A 24198-nucleotide genomic window follows, 5' to 3' on the forward strand; every position below is an offset into this window, starting at 1 on the left:
GCAGAGAGCAGAATGGAGGCTGAGGTTCAGAAGGATCTGTCATCAGATCAATCAGCTCTCCTCACCCTGCCAACCAGTCAGTCTCTGGGACCGAGGGCCATCAAGGGCCAATGCCTTGCCTTTGGATGCACTTTCTCCTGAAGCAATGGAAGGTTTTTATGTCTAATGAGGAATGGGTTTGGTTTGTGGAACAAAATTGTGGAGGTGGTTGATGCATACAACTAGGTTGAGATGGTTGCACATCTGGTCGTGCAGAATGAGATGCATTCAAGAAAAAATACATGGCAAAAAGTTGCCCTTTTTTTTGCTGCTGTAATAGCTCTTCTGGCAAGGTATAAGAACATGGAATTTGCATAGGAGTGGCAGGGATTTGCTCCCATTCAGAATTAGGGAAGTCACACAGTTCTTAATCCAACTCAAACCAAAGGTACTCATACATAAAGGCTGGGAAACACACCAAACCGACAGTGAGCTGTCGGGTCATTTTTGAGCATCCATCGGGCTAGTTTTTCGGTGTGCTCCACACCAATGGCTCTAGTTGGATGCCGTCAGGGTTTTTTGGGGCCGATTCAGCATGCTGAATATATCTGCAGTCCTAGTTTCAGTCCTTTTTAAATGACAAAAATAGACTATTGATACCTGCTTATATAAACAGATATATAACAGAACGCACATGCTAGTTGACAGTTGCCTTTTGTCTTTTTTGAGCACAGCATTTTGGCCGAGACACAGCCGACGAGAGGCGACAACACAGTTAGCTTTCATCGCCGCTAGTTCTTTGACGTCGGCTTGGTGTGTCCTGGGCTGCGTTTCCCAAAAGGATCGTAAGCTTAAGTTGATCGTAGCTCCATTGAAACCAATGGAGCTACGATCAACTTAGGCTTATGATGCTTTTGGGAAACGCAGCCCTGGGCTTTAGCCTTCAGGTCAGTCAAGTTCTTCCACAAGACTTCTGCACGTTGCACAGGGTCAATGAAGATCACATGGGTGTATAATTGATATTCTGCACCTGTTAGTAATGGCCAAACACGTTACTTAGAAAGTGGGTGCACACTAACTTTCAGCCATGTTGTGCAGGATGTGAACCCAACCTAGAGTCTAATAAATTATAGGCTTCAGGCCCTGTAGACCTGCACAGAATCTGTGCTTGCAGCATTTCTTTCTTTTAGCAAGTTCTATACATCCAGCAGCCCTTTGCATGTTTGTTTCTGCATGTTTTGACTAATTTGAACATGCTTTACCTGTGCAGATACTATGTAGTCTCGCGTAGCTGGACCTTCTGCCGTCAGACTCTATCACAGCTTTCATTGACCAAGGACTGTAATCACGATGGCGTTCTTCTTTCACAAGGGGGTTTTGCGTCACGCCATTTGTTTCCAGGCGGACCGTTAAAGAACGTGACACACACGTCTCCGGGACATTGTAGAATTCAACCAACCGGATGACGACTTCAGCCAACAGTCTGTGGCTGAGACTACATTTTGTGTGTGCCTGCATTTGTCGATCACGTTAGACCGGAGTGCCACGAACAAATGACCTTCATGCGTTCCTTAAACGTCACCAGTCTGGATTCCCTCGGACTGGGTTCCAGCGGATGGAGAGTAAGGGTTCTGGATGACAGGACTGTCTGCTATTTTTACACCCGGTCCGATAACGTTGGGAAAATTGACAGACTACCAAATGATGTGTTGCAGAGTGGCACGGTTGCTGACAAGGAGACCTCTTCACGCAGGAGGGCACAGGCTGCTGACACCAGGGATAATAGCGGCGCGCAGAGCCCATTGTGTGTGTCCCCCACACATGGCATTTGGAACTGAGCGGCTTCTATCCCCACGGACAAACGAACCGTGCTTGGCCGGGGAATGTCAGGCTTCGCGCCTTTCACTCAGCTCACTTGAAGGATCTTGGCAGGGGCTGCTCTCTTAACCCTCAAATACATTAATAATTAGCTTAATTGTGTGAGGCAGGGGTTGGCCATACCCGAGACGCTGAGTGAATTCTTGATTGCTTTTCTCGTCTTTCTGAAGCCTCTTTGATCAGTGCATGCATTTGTATATGTAACTTTCTCTTCTTCTTTTCTTTCATTAAATTACTTCGCATAAACTTTCGTTACCATTTATGAGCAAGCATTGATTACTCCTGGTACTGCTGCATCGTGAGTTTGGACTGCTTCACTCTCATTGGACTGCTCAGGAAAAAGGCAAGCTGGCATCCTCCATCTATGCCACTTACTTGTTTTCATTTTGCCCGGGGGCTGCTGCCAGCGTCAAGGGCCTCTCTTTGCAATGTGACAGCTCCATCTCAAGGGGTCTGGCTCCCCATGCAAAACCAGTGCATCAAAACAAATAAGGCCTCCGCTGCTTAAGAGAAAGGCACGATCAGTACCGCCCTTCAACCGCCAGAGCGCACGAGGCAATCTTCCACAGTCTTCCGCGGCTCTCTGCCAGTCTGTCCTGCAATTCAGCATCATCTCTACGGGAGGCCTCCGCTTCTGTCATCCTATGGAACCACTGAGGAGGTAATTACAGATTTTGCAGCGTACAGAATTTCCGGAGACGGACACCTGCCTTAAAAAATTACGCTCTTCCGCGGTCGACAATCCCACCCCTGCTCCTCCTTCCACTCTCTATTCCAATCCACGGAAAGACGGAGAGATTCTGCTTCTGCTGATCCCCTACCCAAATGCTGCCGGCAACAGGAGCCTCTTGTACATTAAATAAAAACTGTCACCCTGGGCAACGTGTGGCACTGAAGCATTTATTCTGTCTCACATATCCTGGCACTTAGAATTATTTCCTTCATGCCTGATAACCAAATTACAATATGGCAGGTCTCCCCGGAGCCACGGGGATCGTTAGTGCCAGCTCACAACATACTTTCAACTGATGTGGCATTTCATGTACAGCTGCCAATCAAAGTCTGAGGAAGGGAAAGATGCAAATGAGGGCGGGCCCGGCAGTGTTGCAATTACGGTTGTGTGTGAGTGCATACGAGCGAATGTATAATCCCTCGTCTCTCCCGAAGATAGACAGCTGCAGTCTGAACGCAGTTCCCCAGCATCTCTCTGCACTAACTCTACTCTAAATGTGGGGTAAGCAAAATGGCAGGTGAAGGGAATTACTGTAGCGCTGCTGGATTATGAGCTGTCGTATGCTTCTCTCAGGTCTCTGAGTGGGCTGAAAGCTCCATCCTGAGGTGGAATCGCAATGTTCGCTGAGCGAATGGCAAACAGAGAGCAGTTTAGTGAACTTGCAGTTCTTCAAAATAAAGGGGTGACACATAAAGACCCGACTTGTTTTAAGATGGAAGGCTGGTGAAGTTGTGATGCCTTTGGCATGGTGTTTTTTTCCTCTTAAATAGTGGCTTGGTGATAGTGAAGAGGGCCTTGAGTCCGTGTCAAATAAACCAAATTACAAACACTTCCCCAAAATGAAAAGTTTAATAAGAACAAGAATCTAAAATTACATAAAGATATCGTTAACACTTCTTGAATTAAAGACAAGTAAACTTCGGATTTTTTGTTTCTGGCTCTCAGAGAGGTGTGTTGTATTCAATTGTTTTAATATAGGGAAACGAGACACATTTCTAGTTTCAGTGTTATTTGTTCTTCAGACAATAACTATGAGCTGTTTAAAAATTTACCTACATTTGATTCTTGACCATTGAAAATGGGTAAAATTTAGTCACTTTGGGGTCCCAATATCTTTGGGACTGAACTATATAGGGCCTTAAAAATGAAGATTCCAAAAGAAAAGTTTGTTAAAAATGAGAATCTAGAAGGATATTAAGATATCTTGAATACTTTTAGAGTTACAGGCATGCAAACTTTGGAAAAGGATTATATATGGAACTCAGACTGGTATGTATGAAATTGAGCTGAAAAAAAAAAGAAAAGAAAAAAAAAAACATTTCTAGTTTTAACATTATTTGTTCTTCAGATATTCCTTTTTAAAAGAAAAAAGTATCAGCTGTATGCAAAATAACCTACATTTGGTTTTTGACCACTGAAAATGTGTACAATTTACTAATTTACTCATGGAGCCGCATTAACATGTCCATATCTCTGGGACTGAACCATCGAGGGCCTTTAAAATGAAGATACCAAAAGGAAAGTTTGTCAAGAACCAGATACTAAAAGGATATTAAGATCTTTGATACTTCTTGAGTTACAGGCATGCACACTTGAGGCAAAAAACACAAGAAGTGTTTTTTTTGTTTTTTTTTGTTTTTTTTTTTTGCCATTTTTGAACTCTCACTGTTGGCATATAATGAAACAAAGATTGTTGAAGTCTACAGATTTTACTATAGACATACCAATGTGTAAATCCATACGATTTCATCTTAGGTCATGACAAAATCCATTCAAACTATATATATAGTGACCCCAATAAATTTTGCTTATTGCATTTTTATTTGCATAGTTGTGTATACAGTATTTTGCAACACATTATCAAAAAAGGGTGATTTATTTTGATGAAAAAGAGCATAACATTTCTCAAACAAAGAATTTCACAGAAAATAACCATATACTGTTTGGACACATTTTGGTTGTGAAATGTTAGTGTCTCTTAATTTGGGGAGAATTGACTTCATGCATCTACTAAAAATCACCTTGGGACCAGTTGGTTAAAATACATTGCCAAAAAATGCCCCAGAAATATAAGTTCTGAAAAAAACACTTGATTTGATATTTTGTATCTGACATTCAGACATTTTAAGTGTTACAAAAGTTTCCAAATGCTTTTTAAGGCCACTGGTATTGTGATGTTAAACCAGCAGGGTTAGTTTTACAGAAGGCTTCTATTATCCCGTCAAATTACAGGGTAAAGACATTGTTTTCGCAGCAGTGGTCATGCACAGATCCACGCCGAATCTGCTTGCACAGGAAGTTCGGCAGAATTTAAACGCCTGTTACACACAGAGTTCTACCTCTCTTGTGTGTTTATTAATTATTTTGCTAATTTGATTGTTTTCAGCTATTAATAAGACTGTCACGCTCACAATATTTTTTGCTAGTGATTAATTGTCACAAATAATGGTGATGATTTAATTGTCGTTTGTTCACTTGTCTTAGTGTAAATTCAACACCTTAAGAAGATTTATTTATTTATTCTGAAACAATACAATTTATTGATTGTATTATATTACTGTTTCTATTAATTGTTTCCTTTTTATTGTTTCTAAAAATTTGAAAAACTAAATTCTAAAAATAATATTTATAGAATATAATTGAATAATATTATAACTTTAGTAGTGCTAGGGTCCACTGTAAATTGACATTGTATTGTTTTGTTATTGCAATATAGCATAATATGTATTCTGTAAAATATTAGAAGGTTATTATGTCACATTTTCATTCGGTTTTCTTCACTTTCATGCTGCATTTCAGTAGCATCAAAACTTTTCAATTTTGCAAGGACTGCACCACCAACTTGTGAGACAGTCTGAAATGAGTCTCTAGAGTTTTTTAGGGTTGTATCAGTTAAGTTATAGGGAATATGCTTTTATGCATACAATATTTTTATGGAATATTTATACAAGTATTTGTTGCTAGAGGGGAAACCAGGTCATTCTCATGCAGATGGGGTAAGAAAAGACCCTCCAGCATCTCCACTGTGCTCAATACTCTGCATGAAAAAGGTAATGCAACTTCACTGGTTTACTGACACTCAGCAAGTGAGATTAAATGGCTGGGAAAATTTGCCATTACAGCTCCGGATGACGATGAGTGAATCTGTGCACCAGGGGTTAATAGCACAGTAAATCATCAGAAACATTTTTCAGGTTGCCTGACTTTATTCCTTTTTAATTTTGTTGTTTTCCCCCCTTTTGTTTCTTGATTTTGTCTTCATTCTGTTTTTTCCCCATTGAAGACCCCCCCCCCCTCCCTCCTGTCTCAAAGTGATGCTTTTGTTGCATTCCAAGAGGTTGATAAATCAATCCATCAAAAAATTCTTTGCGGTGAAACTCAATCAAGAAAGGTCATGTCGCCGGGAAAAGAACAGATTAAATTAGCATTGAATTAGACATGGAAAGTGAGCTCTGTCAAAACCATCACCGAGCTCAGCACAATTAGAATATGTTAATTATGCATTTCATTAAGGGCCCAGGCGCTCTTTGAATGTGAGATGAAATGTCACTGGTGTAGGCAGCCGAAAAATGGAAGATTGCCAGGCACAACTTTCTTTGTGCAATGTGTGACACCTTCATTAACATCAGGGATTGCTGCTCTGATTAGACTTTTTGTATTAGTGGAAGCCTTAGGCCTTCAAATGCTTCGGGTTTTTTCCACCCTGACTGCAAAAAGGACATGTCTGTGGACACTTGAGTGAATTTACAAACCATAACACCAACAATACAACTTGTAATTCCTGCACATTAATGGCTTCAGTTCCTTTATTTGAAACAGATTGCTTAACATTCTTCTTCTTCTTTTTTTTTCTTTTTTTTTTGGACGCATGCTGTCAAGATTTCAAGTGTTGCAATTGGAATTGAAGGTGTTTTTATGGACCAACCTGCTTTTATGCATTTCTACTTGACTGCTATATCCAACTGAGCTTCACTATCTACACTTTCATTGGTAGTTTGCTACATGTGTATTTGCATAAGGTTGAATGCCCAATTTGGTTGCATCACCAATGGTCTCTGGTGCTTATATTACCTGCCAACTCTCACTGATAGTGAATGACTTTTAGTCACTTTGACACTGCAGTAGCAATTCACATTAATTACAATTAACATTTGTTAATGCATTAGGACTATACATGGACTAACAATGAACAACATTTTTTACAGCATTTATTAATCTAGAAATATACATAAATATACAGTTGTTAATTCATATTTATGATAATAATAACAGTAAAGGATTAGTTCACTTCAGAATTAAAATTTCCTGTTAATTTGCTAACCCCTATGTTATCCAAGATGTTTATGTCTTTCGTTATTCAGTCGAAAACAAATTAAGGTTTTTCTTCATATAGTGGACTTCAGCAGGGACCAATGAGTTGCAAATATCAGTTTCAGAGCAGCTTCAAAGGGCTCTACACAATCCCAGACGAGGAATAAGGGTCTTATCTAGTGAAACGATCAGTCGTTTTCTAAAAAAAAATAAAAATAAAAATGTATATACCTTTTAACCACAAATGCTTGTCTTGCACTAGCTCTGCGATGCGCCTCTCATTACGTAATCACGCTGGACAGGTCACACGTGACATAGGTGAAAGTACCGCGCTAAGGTGAAAAACTCCATTTTATTTTCTCTTCCAACTTCAAAAGCAGCCTGTCTGACATCACCTTTTTTTGTAAAGGGTGTTTGACTTACACTTTGCACATTTGCTTTGTACGTCACGCGTGACCTTTCCAACGTGATTACGTAATGCGTGGCGCATCACAGAGCTAGTGCAAGATGAGCATTTGTGGTTAAAAAGTATATAATTGATTGCTTTAATTGATTACTAGGGTATTTGTTAGTGAATTCTGCAAGGTTGCTTGAGTCAAAACCAAAATAGTCCGCTATCAAGTTTGGTCTCTATATATGGCTCAGATGCCAGGCCTGAACAAACTAAAAATTAACAATGAATTCAACCTTTCATTTTTCCAGAAAGTCCGATCTATGTCTATTGATCTTTTTAAAACGGCCATTTTAGGTGTATGTACAGTTCCTCTGTAAAATAAAGCCAACAAAATGATGGAGGCCTGGCCATGAAGAAAGGGGGGCTCTATCCTTCATAATAAAGAGATGCAGAGAAAGAGAGTCATAACAGAGAGCAATAATGAAAAAAAGTGGGAAGCGAGCACAAATGGTCTGGCATTCTGGATGACTTACACTGAAGATCAGTCAAACTTTTAAAAACTTCATTAAAGCAAAATGAAAGTGCTCCCTGGCACTCTAAAATTTAATAGAAGATGCTTGGGAATGGGAGCAGCCTGCCAATTACGGCTTTCACAGCCTTTTTTCAGGGTTTAGATGACTGTCTGAGTTCACACTGAAGCAAATAAGAGAGCGTGTTTGTTCGTTCCTCACCCACCACATTTAAGCTGATGTTCATAACGCCGCGCGATCACCGGCTGTTAATCTTATTCCTGTAAAGATCCAGTTGGAGAGAAAGCTGGTAATATCACTTCACGGCATCTCTGAGCAGGAACGCTTTATTTAAAAATATATAATTCCTTGTTTTGCATTGGTTTAAGTGGGTTGGATGTCTCTTATCTGCTTTGTTCATGTATCTTAATATCACATTTCCGTCTGTTTGTGCCAAGCAGCAATGTGTTTGTCTTTTCTAAAGCATGTGATAAATGATAAATTATTCTAGAGACAACTTCATTTGCAAAAGGTGCTGTTATGTTATGAGTCTTGTACGGATGCTAAAATCTAGGATATGTGTTCCTAACCTTAGTTAGCTGAACCTTTTTTCTATTTTAATATATTTTACATTTTCATTTATTCCTTTGATGGAAAAGCTGAATTTTCAGCATCATTACTCCAGTCTTCAGTGTCACATGATCCTTCAGAAATCATTGTAATATGATGATTTGATGATCAAGAAACATTTCTCATTATTAATGTTGAAAACAGTTGTGCCGCTGCTGAATTTTTTTTTTATTTTTATTTTTTTCTGGATTCTTTGATGAATTCTTTGAGTTCAAAAGAACAGCATTTATTTGAAACAGATTTTTTTGTAACAATGTAAAAGTCTTTACTGTCTCTTTTGATCATTTTAATGCATCCTTGCAGAAGTTTGCATAAACCTTTTTCATACAGCCAGTTTTCTCTTTCAGGTCAGCTACTGTCATGGCAGAGCAACCGTTTGAAGACAGTCTAGCTGGAAAATGGCTGAAAAGCACAAGAGAGAATCAGATGCTTAAAACAAAGTACACAAGTACAGATGCATACCTGAAGTTGGCATGAAGCAAGTCTTTTCTTTCTTATTGCGACATATATCCGAGTGAAACGGCTTCTCAGAAAAAAAAAATGTAGAGCGGGACTTAATTTTGTCCATATGATTGGATTGTTGTGGTTTTCTATTGGTCGATATCATGTGAGTGACAGGTTGTCCCACCCTCACCCCAGTAAACACAGCATCAGAGAAGAGATGTTGCTGCAATTATACATTAAATATATTATATTTTAATAGTGCATTAAAGATATATACAGTATCTCACAGAAGTGAGTACACCCCTCACATTTTTGTAAATATTTTATTATATCTTTTTATGTGACAACACTGCAGAAATGACACTTTGCTACAATGTAAAGTAGTGAGTGTACAGCTTGTATAACAGTGTAAATTTGCTGTCCCCTCAAAATAACTCAACACACAGCCATTAATGTCTAAACCGCTGGCCACAAAAGTGAGCACACCCCTAAGTGAAAATGTCCAAATTGGGCCCAATTAGACATTTTCTCTCTCCGGTGTCATGTGACTCATTAGTGTTACAAGGTCTCAGGTGTGAATGGGGAGCAGGTGTGTTAAATTTGTTAAACTCTCTCATACTGGTCACTGGAAGTTCAACATGGCACCTCATGGCAAAGAACTCTCTGAGGACCTGAAAAAAAGAATTGTTGCTCTACATCAGGGGTGGCTAACTTCGGTCTTGGAGATCCACAGTCCTGCAGAGTTCAGCTCCAACCCTAATCAAACATACCTGAACAAGTTAATCAAGGCCTGAAAGGTTGCTAGAAAGCTATCAGCAGGTGAGTTTTTATCTGGGTTGGAGCTAAATTCTGCAGGACTGAGGCTCTCCAGGACCGGAGTTCGCCACCCCTGCTCTACATAAAGATGGCGTAGGCTGTAAGAAGATTGCCAAGACCCTGAAACTGAGCTGCAGCACGGTGGCCAAGACCATACAGCGGTTTAACTGGACAGGTTCCACTCAGAGCAGCACGTGCTCAGCGTCATATTCAGAGGTTGTGTTTGGGAAATAGATGTATGAGTGTTGCCAGCATTGCTGCAGAGGTTGAAGGGGTCAGGGGTCAGCCTGTCAGTGCTCAGACCATATGTCGCACACTGCATCAAATTGGTCTGCATGGCTGTCGTCCCAGAAGGAAGCCTCTTCTAAAAATGATGCACAAGAAAGCCCGCAAACAGTTTGCTGAAGACAAGCAGACTAAGGAACCATGTCCTGTGGTCTGATGAGACCAAGATAAACTTATTTGGTTCAGATGGTGTCAAGCGTGTGTGGCTGCAACCAGGTGAGGAGTACAAAGACAAGTGTGTCTTGCCTACAGTCAAGCATGGTGGTGAGAGTGTCATGGTCTGGGGCTGCATGAGTGCTGCCGGCACTGGGGAGCTACAGTTCATTGAGGGAACCATGAATGCCAACATGTACTGTGACATACTGAAGCAGAGCATGATCCCCTCCCTTCAGAGACCGGGCCGCAGGGCAGTATTCCAACATGATAACGACCCCAAACACACCTCCAAGATGACCACTGCCTTGCTAAAGAAGCTGAGGGTAAAGGTGATGGACTGGCCAAGCATGTCTCCAGACCTAAACCCTATTGAGCATCTGTAGGGCTTCCACAAACGGAAGGTGGAGGAGCGCAAGGTCTCTAACATCCACCAGCTCCGTGATGTTGTCATGGAGGAGTGGAAGAGGACTCCAGTGGCAACCTGTGAAGCTCTGGTGAACTCCATGCCCAAGAGGGTTAAGGCAGTGCTGGACAATAATGGTGGCCACACAAAATATTGACACTTTGGGCCCAATTTGGACATTTTCACTTAGGGGTGTACTCACTTTTGTGGCCAGTGGTTTAGACATTAATAGCTGTGTGTTGAGTTATTTTGAGGGGACAGCAAATTTACACTGTTATACAAGCCGTACATTGTTGCAAAATATAATTTCTTCAATGTTGTCACATGAAAAGATAATAAAATATTTACAAAAATGTGAGGGGTGTACTCAATTCTGTGAGATACTGTATATATATATATAATATAATATATATACCATTAAAAACTGGTTAATTTAGGATTTTCTCTTCAGATTGTTGCTGCGACCTGATTGTATTTGATCTGGAAGAGAAAATGAAACCACATACTGAAATGTGTATTAAGTTTCCATTATGACACACTTTTGGAGTGCAACAATGTGTGAAATAGTACCTAGCACTTGTGTTAACTTAACACCGGTGGATTAGGCTGCTTTTGTGCCTTTAGCATTAATGTAAGAACTGACCCTCATGATGTCAGGCTGACTGTTCATCATGACGATTAATGCTTTGTTTTCCCTCCAAAAATGAAGCCATTACTTGAGATCTACAGTACATATAACAACACAAAGAATCACTGTTAAAGATACGGCACATCTGACCACGATAAATATCAGGCAAATGCAGCGCTGTACAATAATCTACATACATCTACAGGAAACAGCCAATCAGAGGAAAAATATGGAGGTCTGCGTCTGTTGTAAATGTATTCTGTGGCCTGAGGATGAACTCGGAGGCCATGTGACGTATGATTTACACACAAAAGACCACTGACTCTTCACAATGATGTATCTCTGCCTCCGTCTGGTCAGACCCAGTCCTGACATATAATCTTTCTCTTTAAACGCTGATATAGAGATAGATAACAGAGTGTTCTATTGATTCCCCCTTTTTTTTTTTTACTGTCAGCTCAGGCCGACTGCTGTGTTAAACACTAACTTATGCTTCCTGTGTCTTGTATATTCAAAGGACAGTCTCTGCTGTGTCTTATTGTACAATTACTTACACTTTGGCTAAGAGCTAAAGTCAACATGAAATCAAATTTGAGCATATTTAGTTTCCTATTACACAATACTACACATTCCTGGTCTTATTGTGAACGATTCATCGATGCACATTATGGCAGTTTACTTTAATACATAAAAGGTTACGGCAACAAACACAAATAGCTATTTCAGAAAAAGCATTAGCCTACTATGTTGCCAATGCTCTCAAGGGTGAATTTGACCTTATACCATGGTACTGAAATGTATGTAACATTTTATGGTATGTCCAAAATACCATGGTAGTACCATGGTACACGTCCAAAATAATATAAAATTACATTACCATGGTATTGTATTGTAAGTGAGACCATTGCATTTACACCGTATTTCAATGTATTTCAAAGCATACCATGGTATTACCGTAGTACATGTTCAAAATACCATTGTAGGACCATGATGCTTTTTTTGAAAGTGATACCATGGTATTTAAAGGGTTAGTTCACCCAAAAATGAAAATAATGTAATTTATTACTCACCCTCATGCTGTTCCACACCCGTAAGACCTTCGTTAATCTTCAGAACACAAATTAAGATATTTTTGATGAAATTCAATGGCTCAGAGAGGCCTGCATAGGGAGCAATGACATTTCATCTCTCAAGATCCATAAAGGTACTAAAAACATATTTAAATCAGTTCATGTGAGTACAGTGATTCAATATTAATATTATAAAGTGACGAGAATATTTTTGGTGCGCCAAAAAAAACCAAAATAACGACTTATTTAGTGATGGCCGATTTCAAAACACTGCTTCAGGATGCATCGGAGTGTTATGAATCAGTGTGTCGAATCATGATTCGGATCGCGTGTAAAACTGCCAAACTGCTGAAATCACGTGACTTTGGCACTCCGAACAGCTGATTCGACACACTGATTCGTATCTTAATTTGTGTTCTGAAGATTAACAAAGCTCTTACAGGTGTGGAACAGCATGAAGGTGAGTAATTAATGACATTATTTTAATTTTTGGGTGAATTAACCCTTTAAATGGCACTCTGTGTACTTCAAATCATACCATAATATTATGGTAGTATATGTCCAAAACATGGTAATATTGTGGTACGTTGTACAATATATAATGGCTCAAAATAATTACCATAATTATTTACCATGGTACTTGTACTTCAAACTTTTCAAAAAACATGGTGATACTATAATAATTTGTTATATTATCATGATTTTAGATGATTGCCATATTTATTTACCATGACATGCTATACTACTTTGAAGTACATCAAAGGATATCATGATATTGCCATAGTAATTGTCCAAACAGCATGGTAATACTATGCTACTTTGACATAAATATGTATGTTGGTCCTAAATTATATTTATGCACCATGCTATTTGCATACTACTTTCAGGTACTTCAAAAATGTACTTCTAAAACCGTGGTAATACTATGGCACTTTGTTATATCATGGATCTAAATGATTACCATATTTATATACCATGGTATTTGCATACTTTCCGGTACTTCAAAGCATACTTCTGAAAATGTGGTAATACCATGGTACTTTGATAATTATATAGGCCTACCATAGTATTTGCATAGTACTTTCAGGAGTGTACCTTTCAATGTGTACCTCTAAAAACTTGGTAATACTATGGTACTTTAAAAGTGACCTATAATGCCCCCTTTACAAGATGCAATATAAGTCTCTGGTGTCCCCAGAATGTGTCTGTGAAGTTTCAGCTCAAAATACCCCATAGATCATGTATTATTGTTTGTTAAATTTGCCCCTATTTGGGTGTTTTTGTGTGTGTCCCTTTAAATGCAAATGAGCTGCTGTTCCCGGCCCCCTTTCCAAAAGAGGGCGGAGCTTTAGAAGTTGCTCAACAACAACAAAGCTGGAGAATCTCACGCAGCCAAAATGAGGATTGTCAGTGTTGGTGTTCAGCCTTACATTGTTCAAACCGGAGTCGACACTGATGGAGAGACTCAGGAAGAAGTTACAACTTTTAGAATGAAACTGGATGTTTCTGAATGGTTAGTGGATAAATTTATGTAATTTCTGTGGAGTTGATTCAACTCATCCACTAGCATGTGCCGTCATGTTCATCTTTTGTGCAAATCCAGTGTTGAATTGATCCTCGTTTGTGAAGCAGTCCGGTGTAAAATGACGGCATGTCAACAACACTCTACTACTACAACTCTTCCTCTTCTCTAAAGCAGCCCAACATGGCCTCACCCCTTTTGTTGTGTGTTCTCAGGGGCGGGGTTTATGTAAATTTTAGTGTTTGTGATGTCACTTACCTGGGAAGAAGGTTGTTGTAGTCCCTACCAGTCATTTGTTGTAGTTCTTAAAAACTGATTTCTGTGAAAGAAAATATCTCCGTTTGTATTGAACTTTGAGCGTCAGAACTTTGCAGATGTTGTTTATGCTCAAACAGCAACATTACACACTAACTAAAGTTAAAAAAGTGAAATCATAATAAAACACCCCTTTAAGATAGATAGATAGATAGATAGATAGATAGATAGATAGATAGATAGATAGATAGATAGATAGATAGATAGATAGATAGATAGATAGATAGATAGATAGATAGATAGATAGATAGATAGATAGATACCATGGTATTTGCATAGAACTCCAAGTACATCTAATCATACCACGGTATTTCATGGTATTTGTCCAAAAACATGGTAATACCATATCATGAGCGCAGTTACAGTTATAATAATCACAATGATGATTATGGCTGCCTTTCTAAAAATCATTTCCATCAACATCCTCACTTAAAGCGCGAGTCTTACCTTGCTGTCATGCGAGTGTGAAGATTTGGCAAGCAATTTATCTGGAGCTTCATGTTTATTCAATTCAAGTGTTTCCATATTAATACAGTTAATCTAATATCTAACATGTCCACCTTAATTACAAGCTTTCTTCTTGTGAACCCTGATCTGCTAGAGTCTGAGCAAAGAGCAATGATTAAAGGAATCCTGCACCTCATTTGCACATTCACTCTGTAGGGTGCACACGAGGCGGGCGCTACCGCTACATACTGAATCAAAATTATGTGACAGAAAGTGGGTGAAAAGGGAGAGAGTTTAAATTCACAGAGTATCTTAAAGCGTATGTAGATACGTACGTCAACCCTGGTACTGAGGAGTTTTCATGACGATATGAAGACATTTGGGCCATGAACTAGCACTGCGGTCAGGTTTATTTTTGCGTGATGATTTTGCAGATGATCAAAGCTAACAGCTTGCCCGTACCATCACGTACATTCTGACTCCTTATGAAATTGTTTTGAAGCATTTACACCATTTTAAGCCTTCTAAATGTCATAATTCCTATTATTCATAGTCTGATGGCTTCAAAACATCAGAACATCTTAGATTCACCACACCGACGGGGCGTGGAGTTTCTTTTTATAAAAATGTACTAATAAATCCACTGCAAAATCAAATTATACACATAAGTATGCTTGCATCACACAGGCAGCGGTGGAAACTGAACTTGGCAAAATCGACGTCGGCTCACATTTGCAAATCCTCTGTCAATCTGTCATTAGACATGTTATAAAATAATGATAAGTGTACGCTTCTCGCTCGCTTTAGCGTGCTGCTCTCTGATGTTGATGCGCTGTAATGGGCCAAATGTGCATTGCAATTTGTCTGCTTGAATAAACACAAAACATTCTCTCTCTGCCTCACTTTGTATTTTCCTGATGACTGTGTGTTCTCTGGATCAACACTGACTCGAAGGGAACATAAAAGGGTCAAGTGGTAACGTGGGTGCTATTCGATTATTAGGAGGCTTTGGGATTGATGAGGTGTCAAGGCCAAAAAACGTACCTCATTTTCTCTGAGGAGGTGATGTTGGATGAGAAATTAATCAAAAATTCAAGAACAAAACATATTCATGTAATTTTTTAAACACTGTACAGTAACACTGTCCTACAGTCAGTGACGAAAGTGTAGGTAGTGTTTATACTGTTTCATTGAAGCCCTGTGTTGTGGTGTCAGCGACAATATGGTCCGTTCCTCCTAGGAAGTTCTGGGAAGAACCCGGAAGCTGGTTCTGTTCTTTTGAGATTTTCCTATGGGGTTTTAAAATTGGGCTTTTAGATTTATGTGTAAAATAAAGCCTGTGGTAAACATAACTTATGGAAGATTGTTTCCGCCAATGAATAAAAAAATAAAAAAGTAATTGTAACTTTTTTTTCTCAGAATTGCAAGATTTAAACTCACAATTGTGAGTTATAAAGTCAGAATTTCGCAATTGTGAGAAAAAACATGAATCTCTCAATTCTACCTTTATAACAAGCAATTCTGACTTTATATCTCACAATTCTGACTTTATAACAAGCAATTCTGACTTTATATCTCGCAATTCTGACTTTATAACTCGCAATTCTGACTTTATATCTCACAATTCTGACTTTATAACAAGCAATTCTGACTTTATATCTCGCAATTCTGACTTTATAACTCACAATTCTGACTTTATAACAAGCAATTCTGACTTTATAACTCACAATTCTGACTTTATATCTCGCAATTCTGACTTTATATCTCACAATTCTGACTTTATAACAAGCAATTCTGACTTTATAACTCACAATTCTGACTTTATATCTCGCAATTCTGACTTTATATCTCACAATTCTGACTTTATAACAAGCAATTCTGACTTTATAACTCACAATTCTGACTTTATAACTCGCAATTCTGACTTTATATCTCACAATTCTGACTTTATAACAAGCAATTCTGACTTTATATCTCACAATTCTGACTTTATATCTCACAATTCTGACTTTATATCTCACAATTCTGACTTTATAACAAGCAATTCTGACTTTATATCTCACAATTCTGACTTTATAACAAGCAATTCTGACTTTATATCTCACAATTCTGACTTTATAACAAGCAATTCTGACTTTATATCTCACAATTCTGACTTTATAACAAGCAATTCTGACTTTATATCTCGCAATTCTGACTTTATAACTCACAATTCTGACTTTATAACAAGCAATTCTGACTTTATAACTCGCAATTCTGACTTTATATCTCGCAATTCTGACTTTATAACTCGCAATTCTGACTTTATAACTCACAATTCTGACTTTATAACAAGCAATTCTGACTTTATATCTCACAATTCTGACTTTATATCTCACAATACTGACTTTATAACTCGCAATTCTGACTTTATAACTCACAATTCTGACTTTATAACTCGCAATTCTGACTTTATATCTCACAATTCTGACTTTATAACAAGCAATTCTGACTTTATATCTCACAATTCTGACTTTATAACAAGCAATTCTGACTTTATATCTCGCAATTCTGACTTTATAACTCACAATTCTGACTTTATAACAAGCAATTCTGACTTTATAACTCGCAATTCTGACTTTATATCTCGCAATTCTGACTTTATAACTCGCAATTCTGACTTTATAACTCACAATTCTGACTTTATAACAAGCAATTCTGACTTTATATCTCACAATTCTGACTTTATATCTCACAATACTGACTTTATAACTCGCAATTCTGACTTTATAACTCACAATTCTGACTTTATATCTCACAATTCTGACTTTATATCTCGCAATTCTGACTTTATATCTCGCAATTCTGACTTTATATCTCGCAATTCTGACTTTATATCTCGCAATTCTGACTTTATATCTCGCAATTCTGACTTTATATCTCACAATTCTGACTTTATAACTCGCAATTCTGACTTTATATCTCACAATTCTGACTTTATATCTCGCAATTCTGACTTTATATCTCACAATTCTGACTTTATAACTCGCAATTCTGACTTTATATCTCACAATTCTGACTTTATAAGACGCAATTCTGACTTTATATCTCACAATTCTGACTTTATATCTCACAATTCTGACTTTATATCTCGCAATTCTGACTTTATATCTCGCAATTCTGACTTTATAACTCACAATTCTGACTTTATATCTCACAATTCTGACTTTATAACAAGCAATTCTGACTTTATATTTCGCAATTCTGACTTTATATCTCACAATTCTGACTTTATAACTCGCAATTCTGACTTTATAACTCACAATTCTGACTTTATATCTCCCAATTCTGACTTTATAAGACGCAATTCTGACTTTATATCTCGCAATTCTGACTTTATATCTCACAATTCTGACTTTATATCTCGCAATTCTGACTTTATATCTCACAATTCTGACTTTATATCTCACAATTCTGACTTTATATCTCACAATTCTGACTTTATAACTCGCAATTCTGACTTTATATCTCGCAATTCTGACTTTATATCTCACAATTCTGACTTTATATCTCGCAATTCTGACTTTATATCTCACAATTCTGACTTTATAACTCGCAATTCTGACTTTATAACTCACAATTCTGACTTTATATCTCCCAATTCTGACTTTATAAGACGCAATTCTGACTTTATATCTCACAATTCTGACTTTATATCTCGCAATTCTGACTTTATATCTCGCAATTCTGACTTTATATCTCGCAATTCTGACTTTATATCTCGCAATTCTGACTTTATATCTCCCAATTCTGATTTTATAAGACGCAATTCTGACTTTATATCATGCAATCCTGACATTATAACACAATTCTGACTTTATATCTCACAATTCTGACTTTATATCTCACAATTCTGACTTTATAAGACGCAATTCTGACTTTATATCACGCAATTCTGACTTTATATCATGCAATCCTGACATTATAACACAATTCTGACTTTATAACTCGCAATTCTGACTTTATATCTTACAATTCTGACTTTATAAGACGCAATTCTGACTTTATATCTCGCAATTCTGACTTTATATCTCGCAATTCTGACTTTATATCTCGCAATTCTGACTTTATATCATGCAATCCTGACATTATAACACAATTCTGACTTTATAACTCGCAATTCTGAATTTATATCTCCCAATTCTGACTTTATAAGACGCAATTCTGACTTTATATCATGCAATCCTGACATTATAACACAATTCTGACTTTATAACTCGCAATTCTGACTTTATATCTCACAATTCTGACTTTATAAGACGCAATTCTGACTTTATATCTCGCAATCCTGACATTATAACACAATTCTGACTTTATAACTCGCAATTCTGACTTTATATCTCGCAATTCTGACTTTATATCTCGCAATTCTGACTTTATAAGACGCAATTCTGACTTTATATCTCGCAATTCTGACTTTATATCTCGCAATTCTGACTTTATAAGACGCAATTCTGACTTTATATCTCGCAATTCTGACTTTATATCTCACAATTCTGACTTTATATCTCCCAATTCTGACTTTATAAGACGCAATTCTGACTTTATATCATGCAATCCTGACATTATAACACAATTCTGACTTTATAACTCGCAATTCTGACTTTATAACTCACAATTCTGACTTTATATCTCCCAATTCTGACTTTATAAGACGCAATTCTGACTTTATATCTCGCAATTCTGACTTTATATCTCACAATTCTGACTTTATATCTCGCAATTCTGACTTTATATCTCACAATTCTGACTTTATATCTCACAATTCTGACTTTATATCTCACAATTCTGACTTTATAACTCGCAATTCTGACTTTATATCTCGCAATTCTGACTTTATATCTCACAATTCTGACTTTATATCTCGCAATTCTGACTTTATATCTCACAATTCTGACTTTATAACTCGCAATTCTGACTTTATAACTCACAATTCTGACTTTATATCTCCCAATTCTGACTTTATAAGACGCAATTCTGACTTTATATCTCACAATTCTGACTTTATATCTCGCAATTCTGACTTTATATCTCGCAATTCTGACTTTATATCTCGCAATTCTGACTTTATATCTCGCAATTCTGACTTTATATCTCCCAATTCTGATTTTATAAGACGCAATTCTGACTTTATATCATGCAATCCTGACATTATAACACAATTCTGACTTTATATCTCACAATTCTGACTTTATATCTCACAATTCTGACTTTATAAGACGCAATTCTGACTTTATATCACGCAATTCTGACTTTATATCATGCAATCCTGACATTATAACACAATTCTGACTTTATAACTCGCAATTCTGACTTTATATCTTACAATTCTGACTTTATAAGACGCAATTCTGACTTTATATCTCGCAATTCTGACTTTATATCTCGCAATTCTGACTTTATATCTCGCAATTCTGACTTTATATCATGCAATCCTGACATTATAACACAATTCTGACTTTATAACTCGCAATTCTGAATTTATATCTCCCAATTCTGACTTTATAAGACGCAATTCTGACTTTATATCATGCAATCCTGACATTATAACACAATTCTGACTTTATAACTCGCAATTCTGACTTTATATCTCACAATTCTGACTTTATAAGACGCAATTCTGACTTTATATCTCGCAATCCTGACATTATAACACAATTCTGACTTTATAACTCGCAATTCTGACTTTATATCTCGCAATTCTGACTTTATATCTCGCAATTCTGACTTTATATCTCGCAATTCTGACTTTATAAGACGCAATTCTGACTTTATATCTCGCAATTCTGACTTTATATCTCGCAATTCTGACTTTATAAGACGCAATTCTGACTTTATATCTCGCAATTCTGACTTTATATCTCACAATTCTGACTTTATATCTCCCAATTCTGACTTTATAAGACGCAATTCTGACTTTATATCATGCAATCCTGACATTATAACACAATTCTGACTTTATAACTCGCAATTCTGACTTTATATCTCGCAATTCTGACTTTATATCTCACAATTCTGACTTTATATCTCGCAATTCTGACTTTATATCTCACAATTCTGACTTTATAACTGGCAATTCTGACTTTATAACTCACAATTCTGACTTTATATCTCCCAATTCTGACTTTATAAGACGCAATTCTGACTTTATATCTCACAATTCTGACTTTATATCTCGCAATTCTGACTTTATATCTCGCAATTCTGACTTTATATCTCGCAATTCTGACTTTATATCTCCCAATTCTGACTTTATAAGACGCAATTCTGACTTTATATCATGCAATCCTGACATTATAACACAATTCTGACTTTATATCTCACAATTCTGACTTTATATCTCACAATTCTGACTTTATAAGACGCAATTCTGACTTTATATCATGCAATCCTGACATTATAACACAATTCTGACTTTATAACTCGCAATTCTGACTTTATATCTCACAATTCTGACTTTATAAGACACAATTCTGACTTTATATCTCGCAATTCTGACTTTATATCTCGCAATTCTGACTTTATATCTCGCAATTCTGACTTTATATCTCGCAATTCTGACTTTATATCTCCCAATTCTGACTTTATAAGACGCAATTCTGACTTTATATCATGCAATCCTGACATTATAACACAATTCTGACTTTATAACTCGCAATTCTGACTTTATATCTCACAATTCTGACTTTATAAGACGCAATTCTGACTTTATATCATGCAATCCTGACATTATAACACAATTCTGACTTTATAACTCGCAATTCTGACTTTATAACTCGCAATTCTGACTTTATATCTCACAATTCTGACTTTATATCTCGCAATTCTGACTTTATAAGACGCAATTCTGACTTTATATCATGCAATCCTGACATTATAACACAATTCTGACTTTATAACTCGCAATTCTGACTTTATATCTCACAATTCTGACTTTATAAGACGCAATTCTGACTTTATATCTCGCAATCCTGACATTATAACACAATTCTGACTTTATATCTTGCAATTATGACTTTATAACTCGCAATTCTGACTTTATATCTCACAATTCTGACTTTATAAGACGCAATTCTGACTTTATATCTCGCAATCCTGACATTATAACACAATTCTGACTTTATATCTCGCTATTATGACTTTATAACTCGCAATTATGACTTTATATCTCACAATTCTGACTTTATAAGACGCAATTCTGACTTTATATCATGCAATCCTGACATTATAACACAATTCTGACTTTATAATTCGCAATTCTGACTTTATAACTCGCAATTCTGACTTTATATCTCACAATTCTGACTTTATATCTCGCAATTCTGACTTTATAAGACGCAATTCTGACTTTATATCTCGCAATTCTGACTTTATAACTCGCAATTCTGACTTTATCTCTCGCAATTCTGACTTTATATCTCACAATTCTGACTTTATAAGACGCAATTCTGACTTTATATCTCGCAATTCTGACTTTTTATCTCGCAATTCTGACTTTATATCTCGCAATTCTGACTTTATATCTCGCAATTCTGACTTTATAAGACGCAATTCTGACTTTATATCTCGCAATTCTGACTTTATATCTCGCAATTCTGACTTTATAAGACGCAATTCTGACTTTATATCTCGCAATTCTGACTTTATATCTCACAATTCTGACTTTATATCTCACAATTCTGACTTTATAAGACGCAATTCTGACTTTATAACTCGCAATTCTGACTTTATATCTCGCAATTCTGACTTTATATCTCGCAATTCTGACTTTATATCTCGCAATTCTGACTTTATATTTCGCAATTCTGACTTTATATCTCACAATTCTGACTTTATATTTCGCAATTCTGACTTTATATCTCACAATTCAGACTTTATATCTCGCAATTCTGACTTTATAAGACGCAATTCTAACTTTATATCACGCAATTCTGACTTTATATCTCGCAATTCTGACATTATAAGATGCAATTCTAACTTTATATCTCACAATTCTGACTTTATAACATGCAATTCTGACTTTATATCTTGCAATCCTGACTTTATAACACAGTTCTGACTTTATATCTTGCATTTCTGACTGTATCTCGCAATTCTGACTTTATAATGCGCAATTCTGACTTTATAACTCGCAATTCTGACTTTATAACTTGCAATCCTGACTTTATAACACAATTCTGACTTAATATCTTACATTTCTGACTGTATCTAGCAATTCTGACTTTATAACTCGCAATTCTGACCTTATATCTCATAATTCTGACTTTATAACTTACAATTCTGAATTTATAATTCACAATTGTGAGAAAAAAAGTCAGAATTGTGAGATAAAAGTCGCAATTAACTTTTTTAGTGTTTATTTCATGGTGGAAACAAGCTTCCATAATAACTTGACAATACTTTGATGTTTTTTTATTCTAAAAAGTAAATTACACACACTCATAACGAAAACGTGAATTTTGTAGCAGTTATGTTTTTCTTTGAAAAGGTATGTTTATATTGTTGTATGTATGTTTTATTGCGAAGTAAAAAAAAAAAAAGTTTAAAAAAAGACTTTATTTTAACATTTGTTTTTGTTTTGTCAGTGTTAGTTATTTGTTGTATTTGTTGATTGTCTCGGACTTGAGGTTTGTCTGTCAGTTGTTGAATTTATTTCCTGAATGAGACATTTTGCATTTAGTGAATGAACAGATTCAAATCAACAAAACAAAGTAGTGTTATTTAGGACTGTGTTTAAGAACAATAGTTGAGAGAACCTAAAAATCTAAATGCGTCACGTTGTGTTGAATTTCAATCAGGTTTTTTTTTTTTTTTTTTTACAGTGAAACCTACAAGGATTGAAAGACATTTGTAATGTTGTTCATATGTAAAATACTTATGTTTTGGATGCTGCTAGTACTTTAATAATGTATGTTTCAGTCTAATAAGATCATATTGACACAAAATATGATTTTTATTCTGTTTTAGTAATTATTTTTTACTCAATTTAAACTTTTTTTCCCCAAAAATGTAACTTGAGACTGATATGTGACTTGGTTTTAATAAATAGTTTGTTAATATAAAGATACAAAAACATGAGCATTTTAGATAAAAAAAAATAAAATAAAAAAAATCCTCATTATACTAGTATAAAAAGTACCTAGATTTGATTTGTTTCTACTGCATTTACATTATCTGTGGGTTGACAAATCTCGGTTTTAGGTTTGCAGAAATCTTTGCTGTTCGTCTTATACTTTCTGTCTTGTTTGCAGTATCTGAGTGTGGATGAACCGAGATTAAATGAATCATTGTCAGTTAATATGACCACATGTGTGGGAGAAGCTGTTTTTACATCTATGTGATTTTAACACCTCGGCAGATGTTGACTCGGGTGACAGATGAAAGCTCAGCTCTTTTCTGTGAACTAAGAGATCTTCATAATCACAAACAGCTATGTCGATCAACTATCTTTCTTTCTTCCTCCTACATGAGCTGAAATGTGAGGTCAGAGTTGAATTATACCTGTTTTATCATGTAAACAACGACAGCATTTGTGGCAGATGTCAGAAGATGATGATCAATGAAAAAAAAAAAACATGTTTACAGTAACATTTAATACTGAAGCAAACTGGACCAGTTTTGCAATGGATTTAAAAGCAG

The sequence above is a fragment of the Chanodichthys erythropterus genome, chromosome 20 (genome assembly GCF_024489055.1).
Source record: "Chanodichthys erythropterus isolate Z2021 chromosome 20, ASM2448905v1, whole genome shotgun sequence".
NCBI lineage: Eukaryota > Metazoa > Chordata > Actinopteri > Cypriniformes > Xenocyprididae > Chanodichthys > Chanodichthys erythropterus.